This window comes from Poeciliopsis prolifica, unplaced genomic scaffold, assembly GCF_027474105.1.
Source record: "Poeciliopsis prolifica strain line A6 unplaced genomic scaffold, Auburn_PproV2 SCAFFOLD065, whole genome shotgun sequence".
In the NCBI taxonomy this organism is placed as follows: Eukaryota; Metazoa; Chordata; class Actinopteri; order Cyprinodontiformes; family Poeciliidae; genus Poeciliopsis; species Poeciliopsis prolifica.
Genome location: NW_026562440.1, coordinates 658,255 through 674,610, shown reverse-complemented (window position 1 = coordinate 674,610; position 16,356 = coordinate 658,255).

Sequence of the window (16,356 nt, the reverse complement as noted above, 5' to 3'; positions counted from 1 at the left end):
TCTGCGTATTTGTGTGTGTGTGTCTGTAAATGGAAGGCTCAGGCAGGTCCCCCGCGGTCTCCTTTGTTGGACTAACTTGCCATTTGAATGGGATGGGAGTCATGAGTGACAGAGGAAAGTGTAGCTGGTGGTAAAGTGAGATATTGACCTCTCAATCGCCGTGGAGAGGTGAGCTGGGGGAGTTAAGCAGTCAGAGCTTTGGCTTGTATATACAGGAGGTAAAATGTGAGTAAAATTCAACAGCAAACACAGTTCAGATAAGAAGCAGACATTAAAGAGGTTGACTTGTAAGAGTTTGTCACAGATTTTTCTAAAAACGAATCTCTCTTTTGGACGAAGGTCCCGTTAGCCGTTCTACTGGCTGGGTGCGCAGTAACATGAAACAAGATTCCCCCCGATGATAATATTCAGTTTCAGCTCTGCCTGCATGTCCTGTCTGCCCCTGTCCAGAGCCCCTCCAAGACAAAAGGGGAAGGAGCCTGGCGGGGGAACAGTAGCTTCTTGTTATTATGACATGTGGTAACATGAACTCCTTAGAAGACTTCTCCTGTCATCCTGACCTGAGGTCCTCTTTATTCCACAGTCAGGGGATGTGGAGGTCACAACCTCCTGGACAGATTATGCTGGAACATGCTATGCTGCGTTGAAACTGACTTGAATAAGTTTATTGGTTAAGCCGCCGATGGTCCTTTGTGAAAGTTCTCTCTGGAGACTGAATACAGATTAGTCCTTTGATTAACTATTCATATTCCTGCATAGCAGAGTATTATCAAACCTCCACATTGCCTCTGTGTTTTACTTTGAAATCTAAGAAACATTGAAGTGTTGACTTTCACATTCTGATCTTTTTTACTTCAAATTTAAAGAAGCATTCTTGAAGATTACCAGAGTGACATATTCAATTTCCAAATGCTGTAATCAATTTTGATTTCATATTATACATTAATTTGCACACAGGAGGAACTAACAAATTAAATTACTGCTGGTCTATAGCAGTAGGCTTCATTTAGGCTTATCTAATGTGTATGTTTGCAGATTAGATTGAACAAAATCATTTTTAAAAACTTATCATTTATCCTCAACTTGAGATTCAAGCTCAAGTGTTTGTCTAATCACCTAAACTCTCGTTAAGACACTTTTGAATTTGCTGTGGTAACTTTACAAATATAATAGATATTATGAATTATAATGAATCTACCTGAAAAAATATGTTTCTTTAAAATGGCAATTAATTGCCACAACAGGTGAGCGTGCCGGACACTACAGTGTCATTGATACTTGGCGTCTGACAGAACCATGCTTTTTATTTTTATTGTCATCATTGTTGCACTATTAATATTCTTGCTCTGTAGTCTGTGGCAGGGTTCAAAGGTGCGCGGTGCAGTGTTGGAGATGACAGGCCTGCTGTGGCACTGAGCAAGCCAAAAAAGTGACAGCGACGTGGCCACTGTCTCTTGTTAACGAAATGAATAAATGTGCTCTGAAAAGCCAATAAGCGCTGGACGAGAAGTGAAGCCAAGGATTGCTGCGTCAAAACCAACCGATCTATCCATTAATCTCTTGCTCTCAGACCACCACCCCTTTTTCTCCCCCCCACTCCTCACTTCTCACTTTCTCTCTTTCCTCTGAGAGAATTATTGCCATAGATGTATAATTCACGGTGGTTTGGCTTTAGAAGGCAGCGGTTCTGTTGGAAAACACGGTGACAGCCAAGTTAGCGCACCCTCTCATTCAACTCAGCCACCTGTTCACTGGGGAGGGGGCAGAGAGGGACGCTTGATTTATATTTCATCTTTCCACCGAGTCTAATGACTTTGTTGCACACTCGGGGCCGGAAATTGTCTCATGTATTAAAGATGACAACTTAAAGGAATCCTAAAGCGCCGACATGATTGAGCACTTAGGTGCCCACTTTTTGTTGTAGTTTAGATTGCTTGTGTCAAGTTTAACTTGTCAGCTTTCTATTCCCAAGGCCACTTGTCATTTCAAGTCCAATATCTGTCATCAAGTTTAATAGCAACGTTTGTTCATTTACTTGTACTAAGCTCTCCCTGAGCCCTCCCTGATTTGCAGATTTTATTGCACAGTTAATTTCTTGCCATAAAAGAAAGGAAAAGGAGAATTTGAAGCGGAAAACGTACTTCCTGCTTGTGTTTTATGCATGCAGTGTTGCATCTGTTTACATGCATGCTCACGTCAGCAGCATTTGTTTGTGTGGCTTAAATTTTTTTTGGAGGTGAAGAGGAATAACAAGTTAGAGCCTTGGCAGCCGCTTGCGCTCGCCCATCTGCCCGGACCCTTCATCGGTCTCAGGATTTCCTCGTCCATGATGAAGACTGTCAGGGGCTTTTTAACCTCCTAACTGCCACTCCCCATCGGCCTTAATCATGCATTAATGACATCAGGAGGACCCCAGGGCTGGCCACGTTGCTGCCTGCGCAGACAGGATACTGATGAAGAGGGCAATTACTGACCAGCAAATAGCATAACCTCCACTGAGCTGCAAAAGAGGTTTCAGGGCTATTAGCTTGCAGGTTATACTCTCGAGATCCAGGAGGAGGCTTAAGGAAGGATCTGGTGCTGAGAGTAATTGGAGAGGTGACTGCGTGTCAAAGGAAAAAAATGTTTTCATGTGTTTGTCATCCTCTTCGTCACTCTCTCCATTAAAGACATGCTCGAAGCCTGTCACCAAAAAAAAGTGTGATTGCTAAGAGGTCTAGCTGTGAAATACCTCTGAGTGGGAAAACTATTCATATTTCATCAAAGAGTCTTTGATTAGTTGCAGACACATGCACACACTTGCCCCCTTCACACTCTCATTCATGCTGCGCTCTCAGTCATGTCCGTTTTCTCGCTTGGAGATGAGTGAGAGTGTTTGTATGAAATATTAACAGGCCATTTGCTTCTCTGCTCCTCTGTTCGAGAGCTGGATCTTGGCCCCGTTGTCTCTAGTTCCTCTTTGAGGCCATCTGCTGGGTACAGGCACGAGGGAGGCTTCCAAGAGGGTGGAGGGGGGCCCTTGTCACCCAGGCGGGCAAGCCCAAAAAGCAGCGGCACCCTGGGGATCGACGCACCCGACCTGCGAGGTGACGGAGCATCAAAGCTCCGCCAACCTGCCAGATCACTGTACACGCCACAAGGACCACTGATATGTAAACGGCACTGCTTACCATCAGACCCGTGGGGAGCAGACTGAGTCTTTGTGACACTTCTGAAGGGCTGTTTTCAGCACAGTTTAGCTGCTATTTATGTACGGCTTTGTAGAGTGGCGGTTTGGTCACAGAGGCCTTGACAAAAAGCCCAGGATCCCTTTGGAGAGGCTTTCTTTTACTTTAAAGGGCTGCTTGCTTAGTTTGGAGGAAAAAAGTGGAACATTTCTCTTTCATCTTACAATAATTATTCTTTAAAAATCTGTTAGAATTACTTACTCCTTTTAAAACAGTATTAAAATTTAAAAAGATACACACAACCTTTAAAAAGAAACAGACTTAAGAAGGAAAATGTTGAACAAAGTTTATTTCTCTACAAAATATGTTCTGCTTTATTGCAAAATTTATACTTCTTGAACTTGTAACACATGTTGTCCTAACTACAAAATTCAGGTATGAATTTTGAGTAGGCCATTTTTACATATGAATATGCTCAACTCTGGCTGTACATTTAGTGTTTGCTAAACATGGAGTCAGAGCTACATCTAAGTCCAAGTCTTTTGCAACTTCCAGCAGGTTTTCTTACAAGACTGCAGTGCATTTTACATAATCCGTCTTTCTATGAAGTTTTGTTAGCTTCCCTGTTCCTGCTGGAAAGCACAATGCCACCACGATGAATCGCAGTGGAAACAGTGTGATCAGGTACACGGTTAGGGTTAGCGTTTTGAATATTAGCCAAAAAGTTTTATTCTATTTTATTAATCTTTGTTGTATTCACTAACATGTTTCTCCCACTTTAATTATGCACCACCACCTTTCATAGCCTAGCACACAAAATGTTAATAAAGTACATTAAAGTTTGATGCTATAAAATGACAAGATGTGTAAATGTTTGAGTGGTGAATACTTTTGAAATCTGCTGTAACAGACATATTTTGGCATTAATCAACCCACTTCAAAAAAAAGTGTGTACAACTGTCTGTGCTCACTGACATTTGATGTCCTTGTTTGGGTAATGGATTTGTCAGTAGCAGTGAGAGGGCTGGGCCAGATTCAGTCTTATGAGGCCCCTGGGTTAAGAAGGGTGCATTAGCTCACTGCTAAGTGATTACTGATCGCGCAGCTGGTACACACACAGAGACATGCACACACACATGCATACAAACATGGCGGCATACATACATCCAATATGCACACATGCACATGCTTACATTCATGTTCGTATGCGATTGAAACAGTTCAGTTCCTGTAATGAAAGGGTGCACAAATTAAAAGGCTTTAATGTACATGGTAACAAGTAAATGATGGAAAGACGTTTTATGGTTCTTAAGAAGCACCCGCATTAATCTTGCTTCCCTGTCACTGCATTTTTTTAAATTGATAATTTGATCTCACTGATGAAATAAAATAATTGATCGAAAGAGAAACTTTAGTGCGAAAGTATTCATATCTCTTGAACTTTGAGGGATTTTGTCACCTCACAATATTTTATGCTGTTCTGATCTTCATCCTTTTTTATGGAAGAAAAACTTATATAAAGTGGAAGAAAACGATCAGACATTTGGTTTGCAATGGTAATAAGAACCATTTTGTGTGTTGCGTCTAAATAAAAACCAATCCACCTGTGAGTAATGGAAGTCCAGCTGTTTCTGAAGGCTTCATAGATTTTTTTGAGAAGTTTGCATTCATTTATTTCTGTTTTACAATTATACATCTCTATTAGATGTCCTAGCATATACTGTTACAGAAAAACACATTGAAGTTTGTTGTAGAAATGTGAAAATTGTGTAGTTTACAAAAGAAATAGCATTTGTGTTTCTCATATTATAAAATGGATTGCAATTTTGTTTATCTAATTTCTGTAGTAATTCTGGCCTAACCTCTGATGGACCAGTCTTCATGCATGCACACTTGAATGCATTTACACATCTTGGCCCTTCTCTCATGGCCGTTGTGTCTGTGCCAGCTCACGGCAGCGCCATGCGTGTTCATGTGTGATGCTGGCAGCACCTGGGGCCTCGCCATAAAAAATAAAATACAGCCATCATCAGAGGTCTTATTCACAGAACAGCTCACCGTTACAGAGTCAGAAACACAGACTCTCACAGTCTACAGGCTCACAGCATCACAGGCTCATACTTAGCTTTACAGTGAAGCTTTTTTTTATAATAGATTTGAAAAATATGACTCTGCATAGACATGATGTACTGTTTATCTTTCTTGATTTTAAACACACAGACAGGAATTTCCAAAGCTCTGCCCATGAATTCAAAGTTAGAGAGGCTGCACATTCAAAGCGCTAAAACCATAAACAGCTTGTAGAAGTGTAATATAATAGAGAATAAGTCATATTATGGCGTATTAATAGATGATTTTGGATTCACATTACACCCTGTGTGAGCAACTACATTTTGTATTCATAAGGAGTCCCAAAGTCATCAACTCAATCACACAAACATGCATGATTTTTTTCTTCTATAATTTTACATTGAATAAAATAGAATAGAATTTAATTTTAAAAAATTGTATTGGATTTTGTTTCTAAGTGGCTTAGATTTGTGTCTGGGAAGTTTAGCATAAATGGAGCGGATGGGAGGATATCAAAACTGTATCTTCCTATGTGTCTGTGAGCACAGAAGTGAGCCAGTGCTTAAATAAGGCAAACTGAGGTGTTAACATCATTATTGCACATTTCCTCCCATGAAATAAAGCATTGTTTCCTCCGTTGCCGTCCCAAAGGGAATAACATAATCCCAGATTAAAAAGGATGGGTTAGCAGACACACTGCGACGCACAATGAGGCTTTTGTGTTTGTGTGAGTCTCTGTGTGTGCCGAAGCATTTTTTGTTTACTGTACAGCTTAAACACCTGCGAGAGGGAGAGGAATGTTCTCATGCATGCACTTTAGCAAAATGCAGGCTGCTTTTCGGCAGCGTCTGCTCACCAAACAGCAACAATAATTTGTGACGAGAAAGAGCTGGAATGATTCATTTAATCAACAGCACAGCATACAAATAAATATCTGGCAGTGAATAAGACTGTGTATTATCGGCTTTCCTACTGTTATTTTACATATCCACAATTAGTATGGGGCTTCCCTAGCTCAGCACAGGGGCAATGTCCCCCTCTATAACTTTTATAGTTCTTGATCATTCATGCAAGAGAATTTGCGGGTCGCACAGTAAGCAGGGGGGAGCAGCTAACAAGTTTCTCAGTGTGACAGATGTCCCCTGGAACATTTCTCCATCGGTTCCTGCACCCTCCCACTCTGTTATCCACCTCTGCCACCCATCCCTCCCACCCCCGGAGTGAGTGTTGCGAGGTGATCCAGGCCTGCTTAACCTACTTCCCAAGACCTGGCTCTGAAAATGTCTGCACGCGTATCTCTGCTGGTGCTTCAGGATAACCTCTATGCAACATGTTAATGTCTGTGGTTGCAGTCAAATCTCCAGAAGAATAAGTCTGATTCTGATTGGCTAGCACTAAATCTTATTTCTTATTGGCTGGATAATGTGTCACAACTCCAACCTTGCCCAAAGGCCTGCTCCTTTGTGGCACAGTTACTTGTTTATCACAATAGTGCCTTTCTAAGCTGTTTGGTTTTGAGTAAAGGTTTTGCAGTCATGCCAGAGACTCCTTTATGGCTTTAGAAATGTTTTTTATTTATTTATTTTTTTATACATGCACTCTTTGCATAAACAACCTAATATAAAGGAACACGTCCCAAAAGCCAGAACAAGGTGTTCATTAGCTCCGGATAAATTTATTTGACTGACATTAAGGCAAACTGATCAGATGTGGAAAATGAGGTGACATTTTTGTCATCCAGAGTGAGACTGTTCGAAGCTTAAAGTTCTGACTTGTTATTTGTATGGTTTCTAAAACATTGACTTCCTTCCTGTCTTGCTCTTGACACTTGAGAATTGAACAGATATTTGTTGAAATTTTAAATATGACAATTCTTCCTGGAAAGGAAGACGCATTCCACTTTGAGCACTCATATAGCAGCTAATTGTTCATCATCTCCATTTTTGTGTTTGCCTGGCTGTGTAGTTATACTCAATTTTGTACATCGCATTTTCATGTAGTTATGTAATCAGTTAAATATATACATAAAGATTAACGTATATAAATATGTTTCTATGGAATATAATATGAAATTGTAAGTGATTATTTTTATGTCATCTACAGCTAGCACTGCTATCTCTGTTAGGCACCATTGATGCAGGAACCTTGCAGGGATCAACTTTGGGATGTCATTTGAGACAGAGATCAATCAGTGAGATGAAGGGAGAAAATCTTCAGCTAAAGAGAAATTAAACAGTGGGAGGTTGTGACGATGGGAGGAGGGCATCCTTTAAATAAAGATAAATTAAAACAATGACAGGGACAGTGTCTTTAAATACCGCTCAGTGCTCCGTGCAGCTTCCCTCATCTTTTAATGTAATGAGAAGAGCTGGAATAAAAAGGCTTGTCCCGAGGATGAAAAGGTGATGCCGGTTTTTTATTCTTTTTTTTTTTTTTTTTTTTCCAAAGTGGTGAAAGCCTTATACTAATGTAGATTAGAGGTTAAATCTGACAGAAGGGTGAAGCTTTTGTAAGTCCTCATCTCACTCCGCTCCCCCAAGGTTAACGAACAATTGCATTCTGATAATGAGAGGGAAAAGAAAAGCAAAGTGGTATAACATGGGATACAAATCAAGATTCCAAAAGAAGCTACTACATTTTTTTCTGCAAAATGAATGGACAGCAGTTCGATGTTTCTTTTTAGTGTACCACAATGACTGGACTGTCTCTTACATTGACTTTCAAAATAAATACCTTTCGTTGGTCAAGCAGTTCATTAGTGACTGACAGAGAAGGTAAATCTCTCTGAGTGTGGGGGGTGCGCATTTTCACTGTAACAATAATCCCCATGAAATCCAGATTTCTCAATCCAGTAGCTCAAGCTGACACTTTAAATAAAATAATTCTAATCCCACACATGGTAGGAGAAATGAAAATGAGGAGATTAACATGGCGATGGGAGTTTCACCCTCCTCTTCGTCTACTCTGTTCTTCATCTCTCTCCTCCTTGAGCCTCCCTAGAATGATGCTGACAGATTTCCAATATAAATACAGAGAAAAATAAGATGAAATATTTTACTCAAGTACTATAAGAAAAGAAAAGAAAAGGATTTTGGACATTATGCAGACTTTAGTGTAACAACTTTAGAATCTGAAATAGTTTTTATACAAGTCAGTATGAGTAATTCCGCAGAGCTCCAGTGTTCCCAGAAGAAGAATGGAGAACCAGTCAAATCTACATCTTCATGATACAACAAATATGGCAACCTGCTTCAATTTTCCACAGAAACATCTCAGAAATTGCCAGATGCGGAGAAACAAAATATTCTGGTTCGAGTAGAACTTTTTGGCTCAAGCCCCAAGCATCACTTTTTGAGTTAAACAGCTACTGCTCAACTTCAAGCCCACTGTGAAGCTTAGTGGTGGGAGCATCATAATGTGGAAAAGTTATTCTTGGACCAGAATTGGGTGACTAGTCTGTAGGATAGGACAACAGCAGCTAAATACAGAGAGAGTCTCAGAAAAGATGTTTTTTTTTTATTTTGAACATGGGCATAAACATGTTAGAACATTGCAAAGTACTTCCACTAAAAATTTATATTGTTTATATTGTATTCACGTAACCTTCAAATGTACAGCAGATTATGTAAAATAAGAAAAGTCTCTTTAAGTTGCACAGTGAATGTGTGGAAGCATTTCTGGTTAAAACCTGCTTGTTCTTCATTTAATGAATTAAATACAGGTAGAAAGAGTAGCCAGAAATTGTTCTCTATTAAGAGCACTTACTTCAAAATTGCACTAATCGAGTGAAAATAAAATGGATGGAGCAGTTAAACTACTAAACTACTAAAGCTCAACTGTTTGGAGTCACTCAAGTGTGTGTAACTGAATAGTTGTATGTACCAGTGGTTACGACTCCGCTCTGATAGGCTGCAAACACAAAATGTGTTTTTACAGTTTAATCCAACTCTTGTCCTCATCCTTCCCCTCTTCCTCATTACTTTATCTCTCCATCTTTGCTTTCTCTGCGTAAACCTTCCTCCTCTCTCTCTGGCTAGGGTGCCTATTCTCCACCTCAGCTTTTTATTTAGGTATTTCCCTTCACGACATTCTCTCTTCTCGCTTTTGTGTTAACCCTCTCCCACACTCATTTTATCACTGCATGATTCATTTGCCCTCTCCCTGTATCTCTAACTGTCCTCGCAATATCACACTCCATCCACAACCCCCAAAACTTTCTCTTATGCACATCCTTTTTTCTTTTCGATGTCCTCCATCTCCAACATCCCTTCCTTTTAAAGGATAATCTTCACATAAGAGGACACTAAAGTCTCTCTTTGGAGACCATCCGATAATCTCAGGACTTGGTTGGACAACCGTAAGCCGGAAGAAGGGAGCAGATGAATGGGGAGGGGGTGGACATGTCAGCGATCCCAGAATGGAAACCCAAAAATGGGTCAAGACAAGGCCAGTTCCTGGGCCCTGTGGGGCTGATTGGGCCAGAGTTGGATTGAGAAAAGGCCAATGCCAGATAAAGTTGGAGAGAGATCATCACAGCAGATGGACATAATCTTTCTATAATTCTATCCATCCACTTTGTTCTCTCCCGCTCTCTAGCTCTTCAAGGTTCAATAATCTTACTTACATATGTTGGCATCTGTTGTTCAGAGCTCGGTTTGCGTTACAGGAACTCCAAAAATGGGCTAGAGACAGGAAATAAGGATGATGTTGGCAAGGTCAGATAAAGACTGGGTCATGATACACACGCAGAAAAGATTGTCCTGATTACACAAGTTCTACATTGTCTCCTTAGTGGAGAGAAAAGAAACCCTTAGTCAGGCTACAAATGTCCATTAACACACCCACTCATTTCTGTTTTCTTTGCTTCCTCTGTTGTCTTCACAGGTCAGCAGGCGAATAAAGTCGTTGTCACTTTCCTTTAGGAAGCGTCGGTGACAGTCGGGCCGATCAAAATAAACTTCCGAATAGGAAGAGGAGATTTTTGTAAGGAAGAGGCCAGAAGGATCAGGAACAGCCCCGGGCAGCACTTGTCCGCTGGCTTAGCAAAAGACACTGAAAACACCAGTGTGTGTGTGTGTGTGTGCAGCAGGGGAAGCTGGCTGATTAAATCATCCCTCTGCCACTTAGATAGAATAACTAAATAGCTTGAATGTAGTTTATAAAACTTAATGTTTTATAGATGTAAAAAAGGATGATTTCACCAAAGAAGCAAGACAGAGTTAAGTAAACCGTAGTTGTATTGCCAATGTTCCAAAATATGGAGAAATAAATGTAATTAAGACACCATAGAGCAGTGAAGTTGATAAATGTGTGAATTTATGAAGCTGAATCATAAGGAAATCAGTATTACCAATTCATTAAAGTCACAAGTCAAAGTATTGATATCCAAATTTGTGGTTCATTGCATTACCTACCTCATAAAGTAAAAGTTTAATATTTTGTATAAAGCATGACACTTGCTAGTCTTCTTGGATAACTGGATAACTTAGATAACTAATAAATAATGCACCAACTAACCTGTTAGTTGGTGCATTAACAAGTTTTCTATTGCTTTTATGCTTGTTAAGTGCATAATAATTTGAACGAGAATGTTTGTCACGGAGGATAGAGAGACTGGGTTACAAACTGTTTGCTGGACTGCGCTGTATTTTCCCAGCATCACAAATAATTTGTTGCAGTTTAATTAGTTGTGGGAGTGGCCAAAATAATGGACTCTGTGGATCCCTGCAACTCCCGCAGTGTTAGTATTGACCTCTTAGCTGTTTACTGATTAATGCTTTTGTTCATTGTTTGGGTGTGTTTGCAATTGTGTACTCTTTTGCATCTTTGCAAAGAGAACACAATTGCGAAGATGTTCAGTAAGTGCTCAGTAAGATGTCTAATGATTGGATGATTGGATCATAACCAAACCTTGCGCTCTCCATAGCACTATTCCTGACCTAGCTTAAATGACATTTGGTCTTCATGGTATTGTTAGTTCTCAATGTTCTCCAACAAACCATTTAGATAGTCACGATACAAAACACAAACTGGTGGACTTTACTGACCAACTGGGATACTTTTGAAGGCTAATGGTTGCACTAATGTATATGGGAGTCTCAGAGTAAAAGGGGCATTTTCAGATTTTATTTTTAATAGATGCTAACAATAATTTATCACTTTTACTTAAACTGTCAAATTATTAACAACTTTTGCAAGACTTTCACACACAAATTCAGTTAAAAAAATGTTTTGCTTGGTAACATGTTCAAATGTTGACAATATTGGCACATGTAATGAACATATCCAACTATCCTGTCTCAAGTCAAGTGTCAGGAAGAGATTTCGACCTTTTGTGTAAATGCATTGACATGCAAATACCTTTTTGCATTCACTCATGCATTTAGCTGCATGTATTTTGAACTTAAACAAACAATCCGCTGTATTCAAAATTCAAATCACATATTTCTTTACTCAGAAATCATGTTGCATGTCAGCAGAGCAAGACTAAGTACTTCTAAGGACATGTATAGATAATTGTACAGGAAACAAGTTCATGTTTATATTGCAAACAATGGATAGCAGAGGCTTGTTCTTCCACACATTTATTTGTTTGTTTTTTATATAAAGATCTTTCAATGGGGTGGTTAGAATGGAATGTTCTTGCCACCCCATTGAGGTGAGCAAATAATTATGTGAATTATTTTCTCAGCTTCTCCCTCTGCAGCACTAAAAATCAGGGGAAACAATCAGCAGATAACCCAAAATTTCACCTATTCTTTGTTCTCTTTTATGTGTCGGATGGCTTGTGCAGCCCTCTCCTTCTTTCCAGAAATATTACACCTCCTCTGGAGAGGGTCATGAAGGAAAGGTGCACCTCCTCAGCCAAATTCGGCACGCCCTGAGGTAAAACGAACAGAGAGAGCTGATTGGCTCTGAACACCTGTGCCAAGCAGGCACACGACAGGATGAGGGCGTTGGCATCCTCCTGGTAACCACTTGCTTCCTGCTGTTTTGCACTGCTCCTCTTCACATTTTTTATTTCTCTTTTTCATTCCCCTCTTCAAAGCAGGAAGTCATTTTAGTGACATAAAACAAAGAAGGGGAGGGGAGAGTATCCACTGCGAACAAATGTTTCCCACTCCAACAGGGGAATGAAATTGAAATTCCTACAGCTTAATAAGTTACTCTTATAGTAAGTAGCAATGAAGAGAGGATGGGCAAATGATGGGGATGGAATGGAAAGGAGGAGGTCAGTTGGGGGCATCCAGAATAGAGGTGGTGGTGGTGATGGCAGGGGGAGGGGGTCTCCTCAAAGGTCATACTCAGAGGGCGCCGGGCAGCACGAGAGGCAGGATGTTATGGTTTATTCAGCCCAGGATTGGGGGCGACGTGCACAAGGTGCGCCTTGCCCTCAGCACCATCCTCAGCTTGATTTATAGCGACGCTGGCAGACGCCTCTGTCCAGAGGGAAGTCTTTGAAAGTGCCGGGAGTGTGTGCGTGTGCGTGTATGTGTGTGTGTGTGTGTGCAGGCGCGTATGTGTGTGTGCTTGCATGCTCATGTACATTAACCTAAGCTTGCGTGTATGCACTGTGCATACTTGTCTGAGGCATTTCAGCATATGTGTGTACTTGAGCACTTTATGAGCTGCTGACATCTAACCTGTGGCTGGAACTTGTTCATGCATGGCCCCAACAGAGGAGAGGTAGTGGAGCTACTCTGATTAATTACAAGCGGCACACATACATCAGGTATTTTTTTAATCCTTATGGTAAGGCACAGTCGTGGGACTATAATCATTATGTTTCTGTTATTATGTATGTTTTATTATGTATGTGGCCCAAAGTTTTGCTGGACACCAACTTGAAACTGTTTTTTTTGCGTTGATAGCATTACAGCATGCTTCTGGAACAAATGCATCACAACCATTAAGTGGAAACCAAAACAAATGTCAGCAGAAAAGAGCATGAAGCAGCAACTTGTACCTGCATGCAGTCTTGACACGGTTTTGATTTTATTCTAAAGGATTAGATGCGGTTGCATTGTCTCATTCACTGGCCTTTGAAAAATTGTAGGAGGAAACTTTTCCTAAACTATGTGTTATTTGTGTATTCACATAATTCAATGTAAGTATGCTGCTATTAAGCAAGAATACAGCCACCATTAATTGCCAGTTGTGATTTGAAAACATTTTGTATAAAAAACAACATTTGTAATATTTATTTTAAGGTGAGATCTCTGCCTTTCTCAAGAAAAAATCCTAAAGTTAAGGTTGGATTTTGAGTCTTATGCTATGCTACTGCAGAAAAGAATCCTAACATATCTCTACAAAGAGTGCCAATAAATGTGGCCGGGGCTAAATGTGCTATCATCCAATGATGCCAAAGGGAATAAAAAATGATGGCTTGTTAATATTGATCTTGTGGTTAAAAGCATTGTTTTTTAAATCACTGAGGTCATTCAAATTTAATTCAAGACTTTCTTATAAAAATACATATTTTAAATAGAAATAAAGGACAGTAAGTTATTAAATAAGTCATGAAGAGTTAATGTTCTGTGGTTGCATTCAAACATTAAAATGTATATACCATATGTCAGTAAAATTGTGCAGTGCAAACAATAAATAGGCACAAAAATATTTTGTTTTAATTCAAACTCTTATTTGTCATCTGATCAAAATCAATTAAATAAACGTACCAGGCTCACATGTGCAACATTTTGATAATTCTGTAAGTTCTTGTCAGCCTCATACGCTGGAGACATAATAAATAGCTTTCACTTTGACAAATGAGTTCTATTCAATTATCAAGCAACACACTCCTCAATCTGAATGTCTGTGTTTTCTGTCTGTCTGCGTTCGTATTCACAAACCAATTATAACTCTTACCCTCGTCCCGACCTCCCCCGAGGCGGCAGATCTCCTTTGGTGCGAAAGGTCAGAGAGATGTCACCAGAGAAAGGCTGTCCTGTCGGGTACTGCGGGGCCAAAGCTCCATGGCAGAGGTCAGAGGTCATGCAGATACATATACCAGACAAGAGGGTGCCAACAGGTACAAGAAGTGTGAACATTCACTGCTGTAACACGAGATGAGACTGTTGCAGAGATCTGAACTTGTACTTTATGAGGTGAGAGAGCCACTTTAAAGCTATAGTTTTTTTACATTTCACTCAATATCCTATAAAAGTATCTCTTTACAGAATTTGAGGACTAAATCATGGCTTAATTGATTCTAAATAGAAAAAGCTTTGTTAAAGTGAATGCATGCACCTCTATTAACCAACCATGTAGTCATATAAGCTATTATAAACTCATTAACCTGTGTTTTATTTGAAGCCTCCTGTCCTTGTCCGTCAGAGCCCTTGATGTGTTTTTCCAGGAGGGATTTTTTTCCCCTCTCTCTCCCTTTTAGATTTAATTTAGCCACTCTTTGATTTTACGGCTCGCCTCTGTTATTGTAAGGATATCTTCTCCTTTCCTTGTAATTTTATTTTATGACATGGAGTGAGCGGAGTACAATGCGCCCCCCGGGGAGGGCCACTTACCTCCACGCCAACAAATATAATTACACTGATCAGAGGAGTGAAAACAGACCGCCGCTTATCTGCCGCACCACTTGCCTCTTTTTTTGTTCTCTCTTCGGCTCTCTTTTTTATTCCTCACCATACTCAGGCAGGAGAATGACGGCTGTAGTGGAGGGCTTATGAAGAGAAAAGAGAGCACCAAACGTAAATATTTTGTGATTTGATCAAACTGATGGAAGACTTAGTACACTTCCTGAAAATATTTCATCAATTACTGTAGATTTAGACTCAAAAGAGTTTTGTAAAAGTGACCAGATGGGGACTATTTTTAATTTTGGGGGGATGATTCACCAAAATCAAAATGAAAAACTATTAAACTTTCTTTAGAACCTTTCTTTAGCACCTGCAAAAATGGATTGCCTCCTTTAAAATGGATACAACACCCCAGATGCTTTGCTTAAACACGTGATCCTATTAAAAAAGGGGCAGTGGACAGTTTGACTAAATAGTACAGTATTAAAATGTCGTATACATAAATGTATGCATTAAAATAATATGCCTGGAATTTCTGGTTGAATAAAGGTTACAAACAAATGTTTTTAGAAAGGAAGAAATAATGTTGTTTATGGTAATGGTTAGGTCAGGTCCTCCTTGAATAAAAAGGGATTTTAATCTTGAAGGACTTCCTTGTTAAATAAATATCGAAACTGCATAGTAATAAGCAATGGCTCCCAGCCTCTGTTTGGTGGCTCCACTGAAAAAGCGACACCCCTGGCAGAAGCCACAAACAGAGATTATTGCATGTACTTTCGAGAGGGTTCAACCTGGCCACGAAAGGCTGTCGAGAGACGCAGCAGCGTCACACAGACTTGTATCTGTGCAACTATGGCCTTGCAGTGGCTAAAACAGACCAAGTCGCCGCCCGACGTAAACAGCTAAAGTCCTTTTGTGTTTACCAAGTAAAGTCCTCTCCTCCATGTTGACAGGTGAGAGTTCATAGGAGCAAAGTTGGACCCCTCCTCCTTCCTAGTGGAACTGTGAGCGTGTAACCCCCCAAGAAATGGTGTGTGTGTGCGGGTGTGTGTGCGTGTGTATGCGTGTGTGTGTGTGTGTCAGACAGAGGGAGAGATAAACAGGGAGAGTTGCTGAGGGGGCTCTTTGACTTTGAGCACATAAGCCCTTATTTCATGGTGCCATTGTTTGTTTTAAGGACGTCGGGCTTAATACAGTTCCAGGCGATTTCCCAGCATGTCTGTCCGCCCGAGCACCTCCAAGGCGCTGCATGTGTGTGTGGTTGTGTGTCCGGGAGTGTGTCAGTTTACTTTTGCTCACCCTACGTTCTAGTTGACTTTGGTGTAACTTCCATCACAAGCAGAGATTTAAGCACTTTTAAGCACTTTCTCAGATATTTGTAAGGCATATGTGCAGGGCCGGATTGAGGGGGACGGGGAGCCCTGGGCTGCAGATAGTTGTGGTCCCCCAACCACATGTTTCCTTTTTTCATCAAAATCACATTAGATTGATACTTGGATACAGATAAAGTTGTATGATTGTTTATTCTTGCCAAGATTAAATTTTTAATAAATAATCTCTGTTTTTATGATTTCTGAAAATAT